Source organism: Passer domesticus, chromosome Z, assembly GCF_036417665.1.
Source record: "Passer domesticus isolate bPasDom1 chromosome Z, bPasDom1.hap1, whole genome shotgun sequence".
NCBI classification, from domain to species: Eukaryota; Metazoa; Chordata; class Aves; order Passeriformes; family Passeridae; genus Passer; species Passer domesticus.
The window spans coordinates 14586282-14597345 of record NC_087512.1 but is presented as its reverse complement, the minus strand read 5'-3'; the positions used below and the strand labels follow the sequence as shown (position 1 = coordinate 14597345).

Below are 11064 nucleotides of genomic sequence, written 5' to 3'. Positions count from 1 at the left end.
GTACAGTCCTCTGGGATGGATGTTAGAACACTGGGAAGACTGCCCTACGAGAAGGCAGAAATCTAAGAAAAAGGCAGTCTACTACTGTATGGAGAAGTGGGCTGATGTAGAAATCAGAAAACGTATATTTTGGCCCACATTCGCGTCATTTAACAAAGAAATATGTAGGGCATTAGGGGAGTTTGCGTTTGAGGAGGGGTCTAATGAGGAGGAAATGGAATATGCTCGGATATGGGAGTACGGTAGTGTCGAGTTGTTCCCCGTTAGAGCACGTAAACAACCAATGGAGTGGGTAAAGACTTGGGAACCTTTGGAGAATCGACCTCCCTCGTACCGAAACCATCGGATGCAAGGACCTCTCCCCAAACCCGAGAACCCCAGACACTGCCCGGTAACACCGCAGGCACCACCACCCAAACTCCCGCAGGAGCCAGCGCCAGCGATCCCCTCCCCATTGGAACGGACCCTGTCCCTTCTACCTCCTCCCACGCAACCCAAAGAGAACACTGCAGGGGCAATCCATCAACAGGGAAAGAATCCCCACCCGCCAGCCGCATGAGACGTAAGACCCGGAAAGTACACACAGACAATAGCGAAGACGAGGAGGGACAGCCGGGACTTTTTCTGCTCAGAGAGGTCTCAACTGCTCCGGGGGTCATTGGTTATGTAAACGTGCCAATAAATTCAGGGGATGTGCGGGCATTCAAAAAGGAAATGGGGAAAATCATGGATGATCCCTTGGGGGTGGCAGAGCCACTAGATGAATTTTTGGGGAATAGCATTTATTCGTATGATGATATGTGTGCTATTATGAGATCGTTGTTTAATGCTGAGGAGCGGAATATGATACGAGTGGCTGCAATAAAAGATTGGGAACACAGAAACCCACAAGGGCGGAGCGGGGAGGTTAAATGGCCCAACCAAAGGCCATCCTGGAATGCCCAGATAGAAGAAGATAGTCAAAAGGTGATAGAACTAAGGAACATGATTATCCAAGGTATCCCAGGGGCGGTACCAAAGGGGCAGAATTTGGCGAAAGCCTTGGGGGAATGCCAGGGGAGGGACGAGACTCCTACTGAATGGCTAGAAAGACTGAGGAAGAGTCTCCAAATGTATTTGGGTACTGACCCTGACTCCTCGGTAGGAGTCATATTATTAAAGACACAATTCATGGCAAAATCATGGGAGGATATACGGAAAAAGTTAGAAAAATTAGAGGACTGGCAGGAAGGGTCATTGCAAGAGTTGCTGCGGGAGGCTCAAAAGGTGTACGTGCTGCGAGAGGACAAGAAGCAAAAGCTGCAGGCTAAGGTCCTAGTAGCAGCAGTCCGAGAAGCACAGAAACAGGAAAAAGATCCCACCGCGGGAGAAGCGGCACGTACTCGGAAACCTTCGAGAAAGCCTGCGTATCCTCCGAAGAAACCTGCACTCCGGCAGAGGGAGGTGCCGGAGTGCTATTACTGCAAACAGAAGGGACACTACCAAAAGGAATGCAAGAAAAGAATGAAAGACGAGAAGATGTTCCAGGAGGATTAGAGGTGTCAGGGGCTTTTTAATTTGGGGTCTGTAACATCAAGAGAGTGTTGAGATCAGCGGAAGAAATGCAGCACTCAATATGAGTGATCAGCAAATCTCAGAACTTTATTGATAGGCACATACATTTATATTGGTGTTAATGAGGTTAATACATATTGCAAAAGGCAAGCTCATTATTGGTTAGTTACTTATCAGCTAACTACGCCTACCTTAGCATTCTTGCGACTACTATGGTGCAGCTGTTCTCATCTTTCCTTCATATTTCTAACGAACTATCCTCTCCCCCATCCTGATGTTGCACCAAGGGCACAGTGCCCTTGCCTGATTTAGACACTGACTGCTGGCTCCTCCACCTATCTCCTTCATCCCTAACTAACGGTATTATATCAGTGTGACCTTTGTCAGCTAGCCAGCTGTTCACAAAATCCTCCACAATTGAGCAAAAGGGCAAGTCAATGGATCATAGACAGCAGGCTGCTAAAATATGAATTGACATTAACCAATATTGAAAATTTAGAATTAGCCACTACAAACGTTAAAAACCCGGCCCAGTTCTAAGATGGGGACCCACAAGAGAATTTAGAACATTGTTATATAGAGGCAAGTGATCTACAGACCAAAGTAAGGGAAGACTTGCAAAAGCAGCCACTACCGGAAGGAGAGGTATTATTTGTTGATGGTTTTTCCAGGGTAATTGAAGGCGAGAGAATATCAGGATATGCAGTACATAGGTGGAAAAAGTATGGACATTATAGAAAAAGGGAGGCTGCCAGCAAAATGGTCTGCACAGTGTTGTGAAATTTATGCCTTATTAAAAGGATTGAAGCAGCTACAATAACATAGGAACTATCTACACTGATTCAAAATATGCCGATGTGGTGGTACATACATTTGGCAAAATCTGGGAGGAAAGGGCATTTATAAATTCAAAAGGCAAGACCCTAGTCCATGAAAAATTTATAAAAGAAACATTAGAAACTTTAAAAGACCCTCTAGCAATTGCAGTAGTACATATTAAAGGGCATCAGAAAGGGAATTCTATAGAAGAACAAGAAAACAATCTAGCCAACCGGGTAGCTAAAGAAGCTGCTTTAGAAAAGGAGGAGCAAATTTCTACAACTAGTAGACACGGGGGACAAAGGTCATGAGGAAATCCCAATCTTTAGTGAACGAGAACAAAAAGAATTACAAAAACATGGGGGAACTAAAGATGAGAAAATGGACAGTGCCAGATAGGATTCAGATTTTAAACAAAGCTCTAGCCAGAAGAATTTTACAAAACCTGCATGCTTCAACACATTAGGGAACACAAGCACTTTGCAATCATTTTCTGCAAATTTATGTATGCATAAGAATATTTGAAGTTGCTAAAGTAATCACAAGAGATTGTATAATTTGTCAGAGAATAAATAGGAAGGTAATGAGAAAAGCGCCACTGGGTGGAAGAAAGTTAGCCTAGAGACTGTTTCAAAGTGTATAGGTAGATTTTACCGAACTTCCCCAGTCCAAAGGTTTAAGTATTTATTAGGAATAATAGATAATGTAACTCATTGATGTTGAGGCATTTCCAACTGCAAGAGCTACAGCAGGCATAGTTAGTAAGACTTTGCTTAAACAAATTATACCAAGATATGGAATTGTAAACATCATTGATAAGGAGAACTCAGACCTTAATAACCCCAAAGAGCCAGACCTTTATACCTTCTTTTGTATTTAAAACTAAGTATTGATATTATTTATAATCCTTCCTTTTCTGTTTTCTATTTTTTGTGAGGTGCTCATCCAAAATCATGGCTTGGAACAAGTTTGCCATGTTGTTCCTGCAGATACAGCTGCTAACCAGCGAAGTGTAGATTGTGCCCCAGCCCACACAAAACATTTGGGTTACCCTAGCCTGTGTGCTTCAGAGAGACCATCTATGTTTGTCTATGGCCTCAGCAGATGACCCCATGTCAACGTGCCTGGTGGGAATCCTGTCCGCATTTGATCAATAACCATCAAAAATTCGGGCCCTCATGGAAAAAAAACCCCTCTATGATTTACCGTCCTCATATTCCGTTTACCAACCCATTGTTTTTTTTGGAAAAAGTGGTCCGCCAAGTTGCCCGCACTCGAGAATGATCCTCCTGAGTTCGAATTTTTAGGTTCAGCCAAAGCCCCATTGTGTATTCAGTTTAATTTTAAGCCTTATTTCTACCCTGAAAATTATACCTCAGTTAAGGTGTACCAGAAGGCGTTTCAAGCGGCATTGTGGTGCAAAGAAATCATGCACCAAAATCTGCCTTCCAGTGAATGTCAGGTGCCCTTGAAACTTCTGAAGGGAACATTTTTAATTTGTGGGCAGAGGGCCTTGGGTAGGGATCCCATCTCACCTTATTGGAGGTCCATGTATCATAGAGCAGCTATCCCTGTTTTTGCCCAACACCACTCAAATTTTAAATTGGCAAACTAAATTAAATAATTTGGGTTCTCAAAAAGTAAAACGCAATGCGATGCAATTGGATGAGCATTGTGACTCAAATGTAGTAACCTGGTCCAAACCTGCAAAGGCTGCAGTGTCAGCATTTTGCCTTGGGTCGCTGCAGCAAAAGCACTTGGGGAATTTGGCCACCTCGAGTGCTGGGTTGAAAACAGGCCAATTTAACATCCAGCACACTCAGTGACCTCCTAGAGGATGAAGAAGCAACAAGGAAGACGATGCTGCAACATCAAGCAGCCATAGACTTTCTACTTCTAGCGCATGGGCATGAATGCCAAGAATTTGATGGGCTGTGTTGTTTTAGTATTTACGACAAGAGCCAAAACATCCACACCTCGATCAACCAAATCAAAGAGCTAATCAAGCAAGTTAAAGAAGAAACAGGAGACTGGTTTTCTAACTTGTTCAGCAGTTGGGGTACTGCTGTCAAGATGGGTAACCTCTCTCATCAAGATATTGGTTTAGTACTTTTAGTTATATTCTTAATCTCTGTCACTGTTTGAATTATTAGAAAATGTTTTCTTAAAACAACCGCAACTGAAAAACCTACTTCACCAAGATCCTTGTGGGCCCAAATCCACTTTAAAGTCCACATCAGTGACCACCAGCAGTAAACTTTGTCAAGTTCCCCAAAACAACAAACTGTCAAAACTAAACAAAAAAGGGGGAATTGTTGTGGTTTGTTTTTGGATTTCAACTGTTTAATTTGTAATATGTTAGATTTTCCTGTGTTAGGAAATGGTTCGTTCCATACCCCCTTCTTCAGTTTCCCAAATGGTTCTTCCCAGAGTTGTTTACCCATATTTTCCCACCTTTCCTTATGCCAGTCCCCATGTCAATCTCCTCCACCCCTCCCATGTTTGCAAATTCTCTCTTGTCAGTCCTCTAAACCCAGCCCCTGCAGCTCATCTGTTATGGTTTGCTACATCCCTTTAGCCAGAAAATTCCATGTCAGTTATGCTGTTTCCCTTCACCTATTTTCCAAATATGTTTTCACTCCTCCCTCCTTCTTCTTCATCGGTGTTAAGTTGATGTGAACCCACTGCATGCTCCTCCTTGCTAACCCTGACTGGTTTGAAAGCAGTCTCCGCTCTTGAGACTGCCCCCCTTTATAAACTGCTGTAATCCTGTTGTCACTGCTCCCCTGTGTGTGCTCCGAGTTTGTTTCTTTTTAACATCCTGGCACTTCTCCCTCCAGGGAAGAATAAACATCTTGAAACTTTGCTGCCAGAGAGTCCCTCTCTCTCTTTTTACCACTCAGCATCAACGAGGAACCTCTCCGGGTGGCCACCTTCAGCCAGGCCAAGTGGAAGGAGAGGTTCCAGCCAAAAGGCCGAACCACTACCCCTGGCCCCAGCTAAGGAGCTCAAGGTGGGGAGCAGCCACTTGGTGGTGCCGCTTGGAGGAAATGGGCTGAGCAGCTAGCTGGTTACGAGGCTCGCCCTTTCTCCCAGGATCCAGGCGCGGTGTCACCAATTGACTTCAAAATTCATTTATTCCAGCCAGGAGATTGGGTTTTAATAAAAATATGGAAAGAACAGCCATTAACCCCCAAGTGGGAAGGTCCCTTCTGGATCCTCCTAACTACTGAGACAGCAATAAGGACACAGGTAAGAGGATGGACCCACATCACAAGACTTAAAGGTCCAGTACTGGCCCCCTCCGAAAGGACAGTGGTCAATACATCAGACACCAAATGAACTTTGAAAAGGAAACCTTAAGAAAAATAAGATAAGGAGAAGACCAGTTTTTAACCTGTTATGAACTGTTGAAATATTATTCATCAATTACTGTCTATTACCTAAGTATTTATTCTTACCTGTTTTTAATGTTAAAGTTAAAAGCTATTTATAAATAGACGTATTATTTATTAATTGCAATTTAAGTATTTATTGTAACTCATGTTGAATTTCTGCTATTTCCCATTACAGGTCCCAAAGAAGAGAGCTTCCTCCCTCTCATATAGTAATCAGGCCCTAAAAAGAAAAGTAAAAGACAATATATGAGGAGGGAAGGGAGTTACTGCAAAGCAAAGTAACGTAAGATCACATTACAGGGGGAAAGACTGGGTCAGGAAACAGTCTTGCCACAAGACAGATACACCACAGACCCTCCCAAAAGGCAATGAGAAACATGGAAGTTGGGAGAGTGCCGTGTGCCAGACCCCTGTTGGTGTTCAGGCTGCTAACAATAACAAACATCCAGGGAAGCCGGATGGACCCCTGTGACGGGTACTACTAGCCACTCTATGCAGGAGACTCTTGGAGTGCCATCCTAAGAGTCTATACGAATCCCGATTATACAAGCCCTGACTGTATTGACTTTTCCCAATTAAAAATATGTAAAGGACAGCAAAACCTATTGGCTCTCCAAAAATATGGCAAATCATAAAAAAAACTGTTGGGAGAATGCCCTATGAAGGCAAAATGGATATGTTCAGAGAAAAACTTAAAGAAAAAGTTGGAGAAAAAGAGAATCCATGAACCAGACTTAATAAAAGAAAGGGAAGTGAAAGGGGTAATGAAGAAAGGGATGGGACTCAAAATCATAAGTAGGAAAAATTTATTTTTAGACCTATTGAAAGGATAAATTATGAATTTAATATAATTAACTGTTGGATTTGTGGAAACACCAGAACAGCAGGAATGTAGCCATGGGAAGGAGTAGCACTGAGTCCAAAAGAAATCCTAAAACTAATTAAGAACCAAATGAAAAGTCAAAGATCAACACCTGAGTGAGATGGGCGGAATGATGAAGAGGTGTGGAATTTAAACTCAGAAGTAGTAGGTGAAGAATGTTTATGGAGGAAGAGATCTTCTAAGTTTATTTCATATATGGGTGAGTTATTCTGTAAATGATAGCTGGTCAGTAATGATGCCCATCAATGGTGGATTCCCAGAGCCCCTCACCTATATTGGTCTAAGAAACCAAAACAAGGGTGTTCTTACATCCAAAAAGAAAAGTTATATGAACGTTCCTCTAAAGATCCTAATACTTTTCAGTATGAGCCTCAAATACATAAATTTTGGAATAAAAATGCAATCACTTCTGTAGAACATCACAAATTTTGGAGGGCTCCAAAGGAGTTATTTTGGCTTTGTGGTACAATAGCATACGTTATATTACCTAAAGATTAGGCAGAAAGTTGTACCTTAGGAATTTTAAGGCCTTCTTTCTTTCTACTCCTGAGAGATGAAAGTCAACACCTTGGAATGCTCTTACATGATGAATTAAAGTGTAAGAAAAGAAATCTAATTGGCAGATCTCAAAGGTGGGGGGAATAAGAGTGGCTCCCAGAAAGGATAACTGAAACATATGGCCCCGCCATTTGGGCCCAGGATGGATCATGGGGATACAGAACCCCCATTTATATGTTAAATAGGATTATCAGATTACAAGCTGTGTTAGAAATTATATGTAATGAAACAACCTTAGTCCTAGATATACTTTCTGCCCAAAACCGTCAAATGAGAACTGCAATTTATTAAAATCAGTTAGCTCTAGATTATCTATTGGCAGAAGAAGGGTAGGGGTCTGTGGTAAATTTAATTCATCAAAATGTTGTATTGAAATTGATGATCATGGAGATCTCATTAAAAACATCACCACCAAAATTAGAAAACCGGCACATGTACCCATCTAAAGATGGACCCTGCTAATAAAATCCAATTGGTGGGACAGCCTTTTAGGAGGAGAGTGGTGAAAGAAAATTTTACTTGTTGTAGGACGGGACTTGATAAGTATTACTTTACTCCTCTGTGTTATACCTTGTTTGATTCGGTTAATAACGTAACATTGTTCAGAATTCCCTAGAAAGATTAAGTGATGAGAAGATTAAAAAGCTCATGATAGTATAAGAAGAAGAACAAGAGAAGGACTCAGAAACTGCCAAAAAAACTTATAAGAAATACCAGATACTAAAAAAATTCTACCAAGCCTATGAAAGTCGTGTTTAAAGAAAAAGTTTGATGTGGGCTAAAGCCTAATCAAAGATTTAGAGGGAGGAGTTGTTATAAATGAATTCATTTTCTTCAGTAGAGTTACTAACGGTTGATTATTATAATGAATTATAGTAGATTGTTAATTAATATAATAAGTTGTTATATAATTTATGTAAAAAGTTAACGAGTTAAATATACGGTTATTTAAATATAAATAGAGATACTCTACAGAGAAGAAGGGGCTAAGTAATAAAGTGCAATAATAAGAATTTTCTAGAAAAGTTACATCATAAGGTGATGACAGCAGCTCGAACTACAACTGGAGACAGAGCCACCCAATAAGATTGCTGTATTCCAAAATGATTGGTCAGGACTGCACCATTTTATGGAACTATCATAGAAATGACCAAGAAAACGACCAATCGACAAGAGGATCCAGAGCGCACAAATCGAGTAACCCCAAGAAACTTAAAAAACCCTGGGTGCAGAGCACCCGGGGCCTTTTGATGGTACCTTGTGTTCCGAGAAACACCTTGTTACACAGTACTGTTTCAGGTACCCTGGCTTGTTGCACAGGCCCTAAGTTTACCTTGGGGCCTCGTCTTCTGTTGTTCTCAGTTGTAATAAACAGGCACTATTTCTTTTCAAAGCCATCAGCCTCCTTTTAATTTCATTTTGCCTGTTTACAACATAATTGTACCAAAAGTTTTGATTCTTATACACAGGGGGATAGGGAGAAACATTTTTAGAGTGATTCCTTCCTGTGTATTTAAAATGAACACAAAAATCCAATTTCTCAGAACCCAGGAATTCTAATTCTTGGGCTTCCACCAAGGGTGTTTCAGGAGGGTAAGGGATACAATTTGATATTACTTGGTTTGCTTTCAAAAATATTTAGTGTAAATATAGTGTAAAGTTCTGGAGGTGCTATATTCCCCCCTAATTTTTTGGTTTTTAATAGCATGTGTGTTTATGAACATGAAGGTGACATGAAAGCATAACAATATGTAATAAAAAAATAAACCTATACTAAAAATGGTAAAATAGTAGTAAAAATTAATCAGATAATAGATACAATTAGTAGCATGTGAAAAATAAGATGGTGATTTAAAATAATACATGATCAGTTTTTAAAGTATTGTACTATTACTTAGAGTCTGTAGTAATTGGCAAGCTTTATTTTTTAAAGTGAGGGCTTGAAAAATCATTCCCCAGATAAGATGTCCAAGTTCACCTTAAAAGGAGGTTTAGCTATTATAGGTCCAAATTTGCTAGGTCAAAATTACTTGAATATAATTTTGGAGCAGAAAATTTTCTCTACTAGTTAAGGCCAGGACTTGGCCAGGGCCTGGGCTTTTAACTGGAAGAGTCTTTTTAATACATTTTAGAAACCTCTTAGTAATAGTAATTACAAAAATAATATATGTCTTATAAATAGCTATACAACAATAAGTCAAGGTTTGTAAAGTAGCTGGCTTTCTCATTTATCATTGGTTAGTCAATGGTACCATAGACAAATAAAAAATGAATAAAGTAATGCTTGTTATATAAAGTCAGTGAATTCACATCATAAGATTAACAACATAATAAGGCTTACTAATACATCAGTAGAAACTGTCTTAAGAAACTGAAGTTGCATTTGCTAGACATTTATGCATATATGACATTAAAGCAAAAAAAAAAAGTAAAAAAAGAAGCATTAAATAACTCATAACTGTGATGGACAAGTTTATAAGTTAATGCTATTGAAATTGTTACTGTTAATGTGAAGTTGCAATAAGTTAAGTGCATTAATTATGTTGTTGTTAAAATGTAAAACCTTTAATGTTACTGTTGACCTGAAGTTGTAATAAGCAAAATTGTTGTTATGATGTTAAACCTGTTAGTTACCTCCACTGTTAATCCCCTCATTTCACACCTACCCTTGTTACCCCCGTCAGGTGCTGCCTCCACTGCTCTCTAAAATGGCACCGAGATAACCTCTCTGGGAAATATGCAAATTAAGGGGAAGTCAAGGGAATCTGACTAAAGACCCTAAACCCAACAAGCTAAACCAAAATTTAAGAAACTAAGTGAAGGGTTCTCCTGGCAAAAAGTACTCCTACTCCATTAGTGAGGTTTTAAAATCACTGTAACCTAAACGGAACAGAGTCAGGAGTTAGGACGCTAGACTTCAAGCAAGGCAGTTGTCTTCCTAGGCACGCTCGTGAGGACGGAAGCCCCAGTTCTGCTGTGCAGCAAAACTGCGTCACCTCCTCCTCTGCGTTGCTACAGGGAGCAGTGGCGGTGTGCGCGACTACTCAGACCCCCACCCAGAGCTGATCATCTAATAAAGGCATCAAAAAGGAGAAAGATCTCCTGCCCATTCATTTCAATAACTATAATGGTCATAATATGGAATTGTTTCTCATTCTTCAGTATGTTATTCTCCAAACTACAGAATTAGCTTTTGCATGTTTGATTAATTGAGAATTAAATTAGAAAAAGTTATTGTGGTTGTTGATGAACTGATGATTACCATGTTCAATCCTGTTATTAGTTAGTACCCACAAGTTCTAATTGTATGTTAAATACATTACCCCTTGTAAGTGTGCCTTTTCCATAAGTTCTAATTGTATGTTAAATAGCACTTTTAAGTGTGCCTTTTTCCAGAAGCGGAGACAGCCAACCCTCACAAACAGCAGTTTAAGAGTTAATTTTAGTCCCTGACCATTGGTCTGCAGCTAAGCTCTGTGACAACAGGAATTTAAATGAGGAACTTTCCCACCTTTGAAGCAGATGACATCATTCCAGAAATCTGTCCCCTAACAAGGAGCAAGCCATTGGCCAGAGAACGCGACCTCATGAACACTCTCACCAATCATAGTAAACCTTAGAGGCTGGACTATGGGTGTTCCTGGCAGGGGGCAGAGGAGTTAAAAAACCCAGACACAGACTGACAGGGGTCTTTCTCCCTCAGACTAGCCAGGGTAAATGTCCTACACTGGGATCATAAGGCAATATGAGATTAGAGATTTTATAAAAACAAGACCGGAGTGAAAGAATCTCTGCTCCCAGGCACATAGCCTACTTGGCTCAGAGTCTTTAATCCCCTGGTTCCCAGTTTAG

General features: G+C 40.4%; 1 long non-coding RNA gene across 1 annotated transcript; it reads left to right on the top strand.

The window, feature by feature from the left end:
* The first annotated feature begins 390 nt into the window (after nucleotides 1–390).
* Nucleotides 391–10755, top strand: LOC135290406 (uncharacterized). The gene is made up of 3 exons (XR_010353180.1): nucleotides 391–5386; nucleotides 5518–5625; nucleotides 5947–10755. It is a non-coding gene; the product is annotated as an uncharacterized LOC135290406 (long non-coding RNA).
* The last annotated feature ends 309 nt before the right edge of the window (nucleotides 10756–11064 follow it).